At 45.8% G+C, this 12379-nt stretch overlaps 1 protein-coding gene across 5 annotated transcripts in view; it reads right to left on the reverse strand.

Moving 5' to 3' along the window:
• ndufaf2 (NADH:ubiquinone oxidoreductase complex assembly factor 2) overlaps window positions 1-12379 on the reverse strand; it is a 219276-nt gene that overhangs the window by 59607 nt on the left and 147290 nt on the right. The window lies entirely within an intron of this gene.

A 12379-nucleotide genomic window follows, 5' to 3' on the forward strand; every position in this document is an offset into this window, starting at 1 on the left:
AAAACCGATTATATTTTTCCTGTTGTGGATGAGTTCAAGGTTCCCTTTTGCTTTTCCTTGTGCAGATGTATCAGCTGCTACAGTTATCAAATGTCTGACTCAACTTTTTGTCATCTTTGGGATGCCTGCGTATATCCATTCGGATCAGGGAAGTTCTTTTATGTCTTCCCAGTTGAAGGAATACCTTCAGAGTCGGGGAATTTCTACTAGTAGAACTACCCCGTATAATCCCCAGGGTAATGGACAGTGCGAACGATACAATGGGGTGATCTGGAAGGCAGTTATGTTGGCTTTGACATCCCGGAACCTTAAGAATACACAGTGGGAAATGGTACTGCCTGATGCCCTGCATTCCATTAGATCATTGCTTTCAACGGCTACTAATGTGACCCCCCATGAAAGGCTCTTTAACTATCCGCGGAGATCTACTACGGGATATTCGGTACCTTCATGGCTTACTATGCAGGGACCTGTGCTGCTTCGACGCCATGTTAGATTGTCAAAATATGATCCTTTAGTGGAGGAGGTGGAGCTGTTGGAGGCAAATTCCCAATATGCTCATATTCGATTCCAAGATGGGAAAGAAAGTACCGTTTCAATTAAAGACTTGGCTCCTTGTGGTGGCCAGCCCTCTTCTGAGGATATTAACAATAGTCATGATTTAGATAATGTGGATGCTGTTACAGATACTACGAATGTCTCCAGTCCGATTGCAGATAATTATACTTCTATTAGTCAGCCCTTGATGGATGTTTATGACCGTCCCAGTTTACCTTCTGATGGGATTTCTAATCCGGAAACCGTTGAAAATCAGGATATGGATAGCCTTCCTGCTGAAGATACTTCTGTGCCTTCTGGTGTGGGAGGGCAAGGAATTTCACCAAGGTTAAGAAGGTCGACACGAACAAGATATCCAGTCGACCGATTGAAAATGGACTTTTAAATTGATAGTAATGTTTTAAAATTGTTGAAATATTATTATATTGTTTTAGTTGAGAGATACTTAATACTTATGTGCAATGTTATTATTTGTTGTTGTTCACTTAGTATTGTGTCATGTAAACAGTTTTACTCTTGTTGTGCATATTTTAGTTGTAAATAATTAATTATAAATTGTAAAGGTTATTTAGGTTGGAGTATATTTTAAAAGGAGGGGTGAATGTGGTGATTATTCCTTGTTTAGTAAAAGTATTGTGATTGGTTGTTTGTTAACTGCCTTGGGATATATGTTGTAATCTCATTGGTAGTTGATGTCACATGATGTGTGGTGGCCACCTTAAATTCAGTTCTTTTCCAGCTTTGGTTGGGACTGGATGTGGAAAGATGTGCTGCAGATTTTAAAGTTAATAAAGCCTAGCTTTGGAAGGCAAATCTATTCTTTATTTCAGTTGGTCTGCCATTTCTTTGTTCCCCATTATAAATTCCCCCGATCCTGACTGCAAGGGACCTACGCTTGACTTCACCAATCTTTTTCTCTTCACATATCTATAAAAGCTTTTACAGTCAGTTTTTATGTTCTCTGCAAGCTTACTCTCATATTCTATTTTCCCTTTCTTAATTAATCCCTTTGTCCTCCTTTGTTGAATCCTAAACTGCTCCCAATCCTCAGGGTTATTGCTTTTTCTGGCCAATTTATATGTCCTCTCCTTGGACCTTCTGCTATCCCTAATTTCCCTTGTTAGCCACGGTTGGGTCACCTTCTTTTTTGTTTTATTTTTATGCCAAACTGGGATGAACAAATTCTGTAGTTCATCCATTCGGTCTTTGAATGCTTGCCATTGCCTATCCACCGTCAACCCTTTGAGTACCATTCCCCAATCAATCCTACCCAACTCGCTCCTCAGACCATCATAGTTTCCTTTATTTAAATTGAGGATCCTAGTCTCCGAGTCAACTACTTCATTCTCCATCTTAATGAAGAATTCGATCATATTATGATCGCTCCGACCCAAGGGGCCTCTTAGAACAAGATTGCTAATTAATCCTTTCGCGTTACATAATACCCAGTCTAAGATGGCCTGATCTCTGGTTGGTTCCTCGACATATTGGTCCAGGAAACCATCCCGTAAACACTCCAGGAATTCCTCCTCCACAGTATTGTTACTCATTTGGTTGGCCCAATCTATATGTAGATTAAAGTTACCCATGATGACTGCTGTGCCCTTATTGCACGCTTCTTTAATTTCTCTTTGAATGCCATCCCCAACCTCCGCCTTACTGTTTGGAGGTCTATAAACCACTCCCACTAACGTTTTTTTCCCCTTAGTATTTCTCAATTCTACCCATACAGATTCCACCTCATCAGAGCTAATATCCTTCATTACAATTGTGTTAATCCCTTCTTTAACCAGTAATGCTACCCCACCTCCCTTTCCTTTTTGCCTATCTTTCCTGAATATCGAATACCCCTGGATGTTGAGTTCCCAGTCCTGGCCTTCCTTGAGCCACGTTTCCGTAATCCCAACCAAATCGTATTTGTTTACTTCTATTTGCGCAGCCAATTCATCCACCTTATTACAAATGCTCCTCGCATTAAGACACAAAGCCTTCAGGCTTGTTTTTTTAACGCTCTTAGACCTATTAGAATTATTATTTACTGTGGCCACGTTTGATTTAAACCATTGATTTCTCTGACTGCCACTTTTGTTTTTCTCCTTCCTATCTTTTGCTTTTATCCTTGTTTCCCTTTGCTCTGTCTCCCTGCTCAGGTTCCCAACCCCCTGCCATTTTAGTTTAAACCCTCCCCCACAGCACTAGCAAACACTCCCCCTAGGACATTGGTTCCAGCCCTGCCCAGGTCTTTAAATTATGAAAAGTTCTGATAAAGTGGATACAGAGAGAATGGGGGAAAAATTGAGTCGCACCCCCTTTGGGGCGCTAACTTCGCCAGGGCGCTACTTTTAGCACCCCCGTGGCCGAAATTCATCGGTAGTGCCCCAAGAGGGAAGCGGGACGCCACTGGAAGCACCCCGCCTCCCTCTTGGGGCACTGCGAGGGAATATCGCGGCGCTATGTGTCGCGGTACTGCAGGTATTCCTCCTCTTCTTAAAGGGGAGGGGCCTGGCACAGCGCATCCCGGTGCCCAGCTGGGCCACCAGGGATCGGAGTGCTGGCAAAAGAGCCCGGCACTCAAGAGAAGTGCCGGGCTCACAGAGCGCAGCCGGCACTCTGCGGGGAGGCTGAAAAGGAGGCCGGGGACAGCAACGGCCGCAGGTGCTGGCAGGCAACCAGCAACCAAAGGCACCTCGCCTTTAATTAGCACCGCCCCGGTCGCAGGTAGGCTCCCCTGACCCTGTCGGACATAGTGTCCGGCGGTAAGTCAGGGGGCGCTGCGGCGATGACGTCATCGCTGGCGGCACAGCATCACAGGTAGCTAACGGTTAACGCCGCCGCTAACCTCCCGCTGAATTTCGCGGGAGGCGTTGGTGGCGCCGTGCCCGGGCGCTAGTTGTTTTGCGCCCCGTTAGCGCGCTAACGGGAGGCGCAAAACAACCGAATTTCCCCCCCAATGTTTCCACTTGTGGGGAAGAGTATAACTAGAGGCCATCAATATAAGATAGTCACCAAGAAACCCAGGAGGGAATTCAGAAGAAACTTCTTTACCCAGAGTGGTGAGAATGTGGAACTCGCTACCACAGGGAGTGGTTGAAGTGAATAGTATAGATGCATTTAAGGGGAGGCTGGACAAGCATATGAGGGAGAAGGGAATAGAGGGTTACGCTGATAGATTTAGACGAGGAAAGACGGGAGGAGGCTCGAGTGGAGCATAAACGCCAGCATGGACTGGTTGGGCTGAATGGCCTGTTTCTGGGCCGTATATCCTATGTAATGCAATCTTTTGTAATAACCATTCTGGGATTATCTGAATATAGTAAAGCTTTAATAAATCATTATGTATACAAATGACTATCTTTGAACAAGTGGTCATAGATAAGCTATGATCTTTGACCACAGATAGTTACGCTGGGGAAACTTCCAGGGTGAGTGAACTTTAACTTAGTGCTGGACCCCATTAGTAGACTGCTTCAAATAAAAATTGGAAAGTGAGCTCTCCATCTGCTGCTCCCTGTGCAACATATTGGAAACAGTAGATTCATGGGAAATGTACAGTCCCACAGGGCAGGGTGTCCAACCATTTGGAGCCAAGGGTTGGATACATATGCCAAAAGTAAGGAGTGAGCTCCATATGATTACATAGAAATGTAAGCCCCCACCATATACAAGAAAAGCAAGAACCCATACTCCATATACAAGACCCTTCAATGGCACAAAAGTGAGAATCTCCATACAAAAAAGCAGCATCTTCACACACCAAAAAGCAAGATGGGATGAACAACCTCATACTCCCTTCCCCTTTTTCCTCCCTCCAGCTTCCTCCCTGCCATCCCCTCCTCCAAAGTTTGTAAATTTGGAAGCTTCAGCTTTTTAAAACTCCTGGGCCTGGAGTACTGATGTTATGCTTTGGGTTTTAGACTACTTGGGCTTAACACCACCAACCACTCCATTAAGTTGTCTCGTTGTTCATACGATCCAGAGTATGCCTTTACCTGCACAGTATCTACATTCAAAATACATACATCAAAAACAATAAAATGCTTTCCCCGAGCTACTATTCAACATCACTGGATCCCTGAAAAAACGGTTGCTCACTTCTCACATGGCGAAACAGCTATGGAGTCAAACTATTGCAGACAGAAAATATGAACCTCCTTCAAGAGAACAGAGGGTTAGTACTGCTGGCAGCAACAGTGGGGGACTTTAAAAAGAGTGATGGGACCATCACTGGATACACATCCAAGAGGGAAAAAAAATGGCAGGAAAGGTATTTTTCTTTCAAGAGAGAGTTTAAAAAAGGCCATCCACCAGAGCTCAGTTTAATATGTGGGTCGTTAAATCATTGCACTTTGTGCTTCTCCACGCCAGACAAAAACTGCACAGTCATTGAATGAGGTAAGAAAATGTAGGCTTTTCAAACCTAGAAGATAGATATAGGGCACTTCAAATTCTCTATGCAAATCTAAGAGAAGATTATTGAGACTGCGGTCTCATTTTGCAGTTTTTCAAATGTACGAGTGGTGTGTGCCTTCTCCCTCCTTCTGTTCTACTTAGTCATGCAAAAAAGCCACAGAAATAGAAAAACAAGAGAGCAGATAGCTGGGGCAAGGATACAGGAAAAAAAAAAAGGTTCCTAAAACAGCCAATCATTATTGCAGAATTCTACTGGACATTCTAGTCTCACCTCAGCCCAGTCATAATGGCTGCCTTCATAGAAACAGTTACAGACTCCAAAATTTTTGATACCAAGTGAGGGCTCTGATCTGCAGAAAAGGTTGAGAGTCCTAGGGGGAAAAATTGGGTTGCTTTGTGCCTCCAGTTAGTGCCCTGAGGGGGCGCTAACGGGGCGCAAAGCATCTAGCGCCCTTGTGCAGTGCCACTAACGCCTCCCGCGAAATTCAGCAGGTGGTTAGCGGTGGCGGTAGCACCTTGTGGCTCTGTGCCTTCGGCGGTGACGTCATCACCGTGTGCAGCGCCCCGGCCGCAAACTTTGTTTGTGCCCCCTGACCTACCACCGGACGCTATGTCTGACAGGTTCAGGGTGCTGTGTTTGCGGCGGTGCAAATTTTCTTCTGGGCCGCCGGCCAGCACCTGCCTCCTCCTGCGGGGTGCTGGCTGCGATCGCTCAACACGGCACTCCTCTTGAATGCCAGGCTCCTTTGCTGGCACCCCGCTCCTCGGGGGTCCAGCAGGGCCCTGGTGTGTGCTGCGCTAGATCCTTTAATCAGGGGAGGGAGGCCTGTAGTACTGCGGCGCTACGTGCCAGTGCGCGTGGCGCTGTTGCATGTAGTGCCGCGATATTGAATGTTAGCGCCCCAAGAAGGAGGGGGAGCACTTCCTGTAGCGCCCCGCCTCCTGCTTGGGGAGCGCCCCGCCTCCTGCTTGGGGCGCTGCCACTCAATTTACAGCGCAGGGGCGCCAACTTTTTTGGGGTGCTAAAAGTAGCACCCCGGCAAAGTTAGCCCCCAAAGAGGGCACGACCCAATTTTTCCCCCCCTAGATTTTTATGACAGTTATCAGTTAATCTCCCTGCTGAACAAAGCAGCGACATTACAGTAAAAATCTTAGTGATACTCTTAAGTTCTGCTTCATTTCTCTTCTTACTCCTAACTTTCTCTCTTTTAATTTGTGACCTGTGGTATTTGAACCCTTCCCCACAGTGAACAATTAGCTTGAAAATTTTGTTACTCCATCTTTGTACTAATAAGTAGAATTAAATATGAAACTGAGGAAGATAGAAACAGGCTGCCCATTGTCATTCTGGAAAGCGAAAGAGAAGCCTTGAGGAAAACCTCAACTTAATTATGCTTCTATGATGCTTCTGTTTGAGATTCTGCTTCACTGGTTCAAGAAAATCAAACAAATTTATTAGACCCCTAGTGGGATTGTAAATCCTCACATGTATGTCTGGCTGAGTTACAGAGACTGTAAAGGAAGAGAGGATGGATGGGACAGCAAACCTGTGACTATGTGACCTGGCATTCCAGTATATTATGCTGTGCAGCTGACTGTCAGTTGGGAGTGTGGCTTGATTAGCCCTAGAGGAAGAGGAATCCCTATAGCAAACTATGCTTTACAGCCTCTACTACTTGTCACACCAAGCGGATAAGGCAAAAAATATCAGTATAAACTCACTAGGCAGATACCTAGGATAAGTGAAGAAAAGTGTTAAAATATATCCGAATCTATTGAAGGCCAACAACAGAGCAATTTAGATATTATAAATGGTTTTAAATAGTCCTAAGTGGGCACTGAAAAATAAGCCAATGAGGTTCTGATGTCCACTGAGCAGTTGAAAGACTTCCTATGGCTCAGTTTTACAGATATCTACAGGTGATGTTCGATAAGCAAGGAAAGAGTATTGTTGAATGGATGATGGAGTTAGGATTTGAAAAAGCAAGATATTAAGAGATACATAAATCTTCTCTCAAAAATACGTAGAGCTAAATATAGGAATTGAATCAATGAGAAAAGATACACACAACCCATATTGTTATCTAGGTGGTGAACAACTTAGCCAGACAACATATATAGGTCGTTTTCGGTACAAATGAATGTACAAGACTGGAAAAGACAACAGCAATTTATTTGGCTGGTCTAAAAGTTTGAAAAAACACCATACATCACTATTTTCTCATACTTGTCAATCACTAATCTATCCATTTTCTTCTGAGATTTGCCAAATCTGTCCACCTGCACTGCCTCCCTGGGGGAGGGGGGAGGGGAGGGGAGGAGGGGAGGGGGAGGAGGGAGGAGAGAGGAGGGAGGAGGGGGGAGAGGGAGCGGGGGGAGGCGAGAGGAGGGGGGAGGCGAGAGGAGGGGGGGAGGCGAGAGGAGGGGGGGAGGCGAGAGGAGGGGGGGAGGCGAGAGGAGGCGAGAGAGGGGGGGAGGCGAGAGGGGAGGGGGGGAGGCGAGAGGAGGGGGGGAGGCGAGAGGGGAGGGGGGAGGCGAGTGGAGGGGGGGAGGCGAGAGGAGGGGGGGGAGGCGAGAGGAGAAGGGGGGAGGGCGAGAGGAGAAGGGGGGAGGGCGAGAGGAGAAGGGGGGAGGGCGAGAGGAGAAGGGGGGAGGGCGAGAGGAGAAGGGGGGGAGAGAGAGAGGGGGGGAGGGTGAGGAGGGGGGGAGGGTGAGGAGGGGGGGAGGGTGAGGAGAGGGGGAGGGTGAGGAGAGGGGGAGGGAGGGTGAGGAGAGGGGGAGGGAGGGTGAGGAGAGGGGGAGGGAGGGTGAGGAGAGGGGGAGGAGAGGGGAGGGGAGGGCTGGGAGGGAGAGTAAAGCGGGGAGAGACGGGGAGAGAGAGAGAGAGAGAGAGAGAGAGAGAGAGAGAGGGTGAGGGAGGAAAGAGTGAGGGGTGGGACAAGGAGGGAGAGCTCGCCTTCTTCCTTCCTTCCTTCGCAGGGGTACATCGGGCCAGGCCTGAGGCGCTCCTTCCCCCCTCTCCAGGCTAATCCCGAACTAAATCCAGCAGTCTCTCTCTCTCTCTCTCCCCTCTCTCTCTCTCCCCTCTCTCTCTTCCCCTCTCTCTCTCCCCTCTCTCTCTCTCCCCTCTCTCACCTCTCTCTCTCCCCTCTCTCTTCCCCCCGTCTCTCTCTCTCTCTCTTCCCCCCCCCGTCTCTCTCTCTTCCCCCCCGTCTCTCTCTCTTCCCCCCTGTCTCTCTCTCTCTCTCCCCCGTCTCTCTCTTCTTCCCCCAGTCTCTCTCTCGCTCTCTTCCCCCCAGTCTCTCTCTCGCTCTCTTCCCCCCAGTCTCTCTCTCCCCCCCTTCCCCCAGGTCGCTCTCTCCCCCCCCCTTCCCCCCAGTCGCCTCTTTTCCCCCCCCCTTCCCCCCAGTCGCTCTCTTTTCCCCCCCCCCCCCCCTTCCCCCCAGTCGCTCTCTTTTCCCCCCAGTCTCTCTCTCTCTCTCTCTCTTCCAACAACAACATGCCCTCAAAAAACCTTCGGCACCGCCGGGCACTCCAGCTAGCAGTTTATAAAGTAGTTAAGTCCAAACACTTATCATACATTATCCCCACTTTTTCTGAGCTTGTGTCAGTATCCCCTCATTGTCGAGTTTGAGACTATTACAGGTGGACTACCCTTTATCCGGACTTCCGAAAACCGAAACCCTCTAAAAACCGAAGGTTTTTTCGGTCAGAGTGGCGCACGACTTACAGGCCTGGCTGGATAAGGGATAGTGTAGCATTTTTCCGCACTTCTGAAAACCGAAATCGCTCAGCGTAAGTGTACCAGCCTTTATCCGCACATCCGAAACCAGAAAACCTCTGAAAGCCGAAAGTGGCGCAAAGCATGACCCGACGCTGCCGGATAAGGGATAGTGTATCCTTTATCCGCACTCCCGAAAACCGAATGACCTCTGAAAACCGAAGTGTTTTCGCGCACCTTCCGAAATCCGAAATTTTCCTAAAACCGAAACACGGCTGGTCCCGAGGTTTTCGGATAAAGGATAGTCTACCTGTATTCAGGTTTAATTTACCTATACCCCGTAGAATCTTGAATCCATATGCCTTCGAGAGGTTAGCCGTGGCTCAGTTGGTAGCACACTTGCCTCTGAGTCAGAAGGTTGTGGGTTCAAGTCCCACTTCAGAGACTTGAACAAAATCTAGGCTGACACGCCACTGCAGTGCTGCACTGTCAGAGGTGCCGTCTTTCAGATGAGACATTAAACTAAAGCTCCGTCTGCCCTCTCAGATGGGTGTAATAGATCCCATGGCACTATTTTGAAGGAGAGCAGGGGAGTTATCCCTGGTGTCCTGGCCAATATTTATCCTTCAAGCAACATCACTAAAACAGATTATCTGGTCATTATCACATTGCTGTTTGTGGGAGCTTGCTGTGCGCAAATTGGCTGCCATGTTTCCTATATTACAACAGTGACTACACTTCAAAAGTACTTCATTGGCTGTAAAGAGCTTTGGGACGTCCCAAGGTCATGAAAGGCACTATATAAATGCAAGTTTCAAGATGCTATAGCTTTTCCTTATAACTAATTCAACTTCCATGGATAAAGATCCCACCAAGCTAGTAGCTGCTCATTGTATCATCTCCAAAGGCATGATGACCTGCATTACAGTAACCAGAGTTACACAAGTGTTCCAGGTGGGGTAGGACCAGTGCTTTGTATGAGCTCATCATCACTTCCTGTAACTTAAGCTATTTCCCTCCAGCCTTAGACCCAAAGGTCTACTTTGCTTTCTTAACTGCACCCCAATGGTTTCAGCAAGTTATCCATAAGTATCCCAGATCCTCCTCTTGTGTTGTACCCTGTAGACTAATAGCATTTTGTTTAAATTGGAGGAAGTAATTAAAGCAGCTCCAAGCAGCATCAGATCAGAAAGAGAACACAGGGGCAAGGCTTGGTGGGATCTTTATACATGGAAGTTGAACCTGTTTTAAGACTAAGGAAAACCATACGTATAGTGGCTAACTCACCAGTTCCATTTGTTCATCCTCTATTTACAAAGAAGAATACATCAATGCCAAACCTGCAAGGTGCCACAGATGGGTGGTAGAGGAGAAAGCTTTTCTGACCCTAGGGATTCTCCTTGTCTGGTAAAATTAACTCCCCTGTTTTAAAAGGCTCCACGCTTTTTGCCACATGCGCCCGCATAAGACATTGTGTTGGCTGCCAGTGGACTTTTGAGAGTCATCCTTGGGTTGGTTGGTAAGCTCTGCCTTTTAATGCTGTTCAGTGTGGCATCCAATTGTTTACCAAAGAGGCATTTTTCTGGAAATTTGGAAGATTTCCACTCACTTAGGCTGAATCAAACCATCAGCTGTGCTGGTATGCTGTTCAACTGTGAGCTGAGCGTAAACACAATATCCTATCTAGCACCAAGATAGTTTAATTCCATCCCTGCAACATTGTCTACTGCTGCCTCTATGTTAGTGCTTCTGCTATTAAAACCATTATACATACAATTTTAGACATGACATGGTCTTCCACCCTTCTCCCTCCTTAAACTTCAACTTGTTCAAAGCTCTTTCCCACACTACAACAGTGACTACACTCCAAAAAGTACTTCATTGGCTGTAAAGTGCTTTGAGATGTCCAGTGGTCGTGAAAGGCGCTATATAAATTTAAGTCTTTCTTTCTCTGCCACTTATGACCTGTCCTGTTCCAAGTCCTCCCTAATTCTCACTGGCTCCTCGCTCACCAATGTATTAAATTTGAAATCCTTGTCTATAAATCCACCCTATCTCTCAAGCTCCTCCAGCCTTATAACCCGCCCCAAATGCACTGCTCCCCAGATTCCGACTTTCTATTCATCACCCATTTGTCCCAATGGTCAAACGCTGATTAGGTTTAGTGAGAATGCAGGAGGAGTGCAGGGGACACAGACAAAACTGGGTCAGCACATTGGGAGTAAAAACAAAACCAAAAATAGTATTCTTAAGAGAATGGGAGGAGAGTGCCTGGGGGAGTTTGTTTCTGCAACAGTAAACAAAGACATTGTTAATTTAATAAATATAAATTGTACAAATAATCTACTCCTCGTATTATGCATTGTTTTGCATGTCAAACATTACCTCAGGAAAAAAACCTCAGAAGATCAAAAAAACCAAAAATGGCTTCTTATCTTTGCTCCACCAGCAATTTTCTATCACTTGGAAATCAAAAGAGAGCATACATTTTTAATGAGCAGTCCTGGTGTCAATCATAAACATTTCTATAAATTATCCCAGATAAAAATAATTGATCACAGATAAAGTCCCAAAGTTTGTGGCTTACATAGAATCATAGAATAGGAGGCCATTCAGCCCATCTCTTTGAGCTTTTTAAATATAAAAAAATTCAGCACCTCACACCTCAACTTGTCTACTGTTCTTAACTATTAGAAGCTTCTATCTTGCGAATTCCTCAATTTTTTTTTTTTTTTTTACAATGGCTGCTTTGAATGTTAGCCTGTTGTACAGCATGTCTGTATTGTGTCTGGAGTGTGCTTGTAGCCTGTGCAATCTAGTGAATTCTGGGACAGGCGGGGCGCATATGGCTGGTGCCAATATATACGTTTCAATGCCTCCACTTCTATGAAACTAGAAAAATAATGGATTCAATCAGAATGCCATCTACAGGATAGCAAAATAGTTTTAAAAATAAATTCTTTGGGGAAACGTCTACAGAAATATGAAGCTATGTTGTAGAATGCATGAAAATATATCAGGGTATCCTTATATGCAGCATTGTTATGATGATGCCTAGCTTTCCTCTTCTGTAAAAAAAGAGTTTGACAAACATTTTCATGAATGCAATGCCCCCCCTTTAAGAAATCAAGTAAAAGGCCACTGCAGAATTCTGCAGTATTGCTTTAGGAAAGCACAACATTATATGGGGAATGCACAATTGATGTGTGGAAGAAATTAGTGTACAACACAATGGGACACAGTCCTAAGATTTTAAGGTCACAGACATGAGTAATGAGGTCCATTGCCATGTGTAATATATTTGTTCTATAGAAAACCTCTTGTCATTTTGCAGGTGTTAAAATATATGTATACGGTATAAAGATTATTATAATTTTAGCTGATTAGAAGCAGCTGTCACACTTGTTCTGGTTGGAGGGACTCTTTGTCTACTGGTGAATATATGTTTAAAGGAAAGGATGACAGTGGGTAAGTATTAATAGACTACCTTCCTGCTTTTCATTCACAAATATTGCCATTTTCAAGGCTCCTCCATTTCATACGGCAGTGTGGAACAAACATAGGGCAAGTAACTTGTCTATGGTTAGCATAAACTGGAAAAGAACACCAAACAAACCCCATGAACCCACAATTAGCTGCTAAATGGAACACAAGCTGCCATTAAACATTCTGAGTTTACATGCTGAAAAG

This window comes from Somniosus microcephalus, chromosome 2 (genome assembly GCF_052327205.1).
Source record: "Somniosus microcephalus isolate GS21.2 chromosome 2, FLI_Smic_1.0, whole genome shotgun sequence".
NCBI lineage: Eukaryota > Metazoa > Chordata > Chondrichthyes > Squaliformes > Somniosidae > Somniosus > Somniosus microcephalus.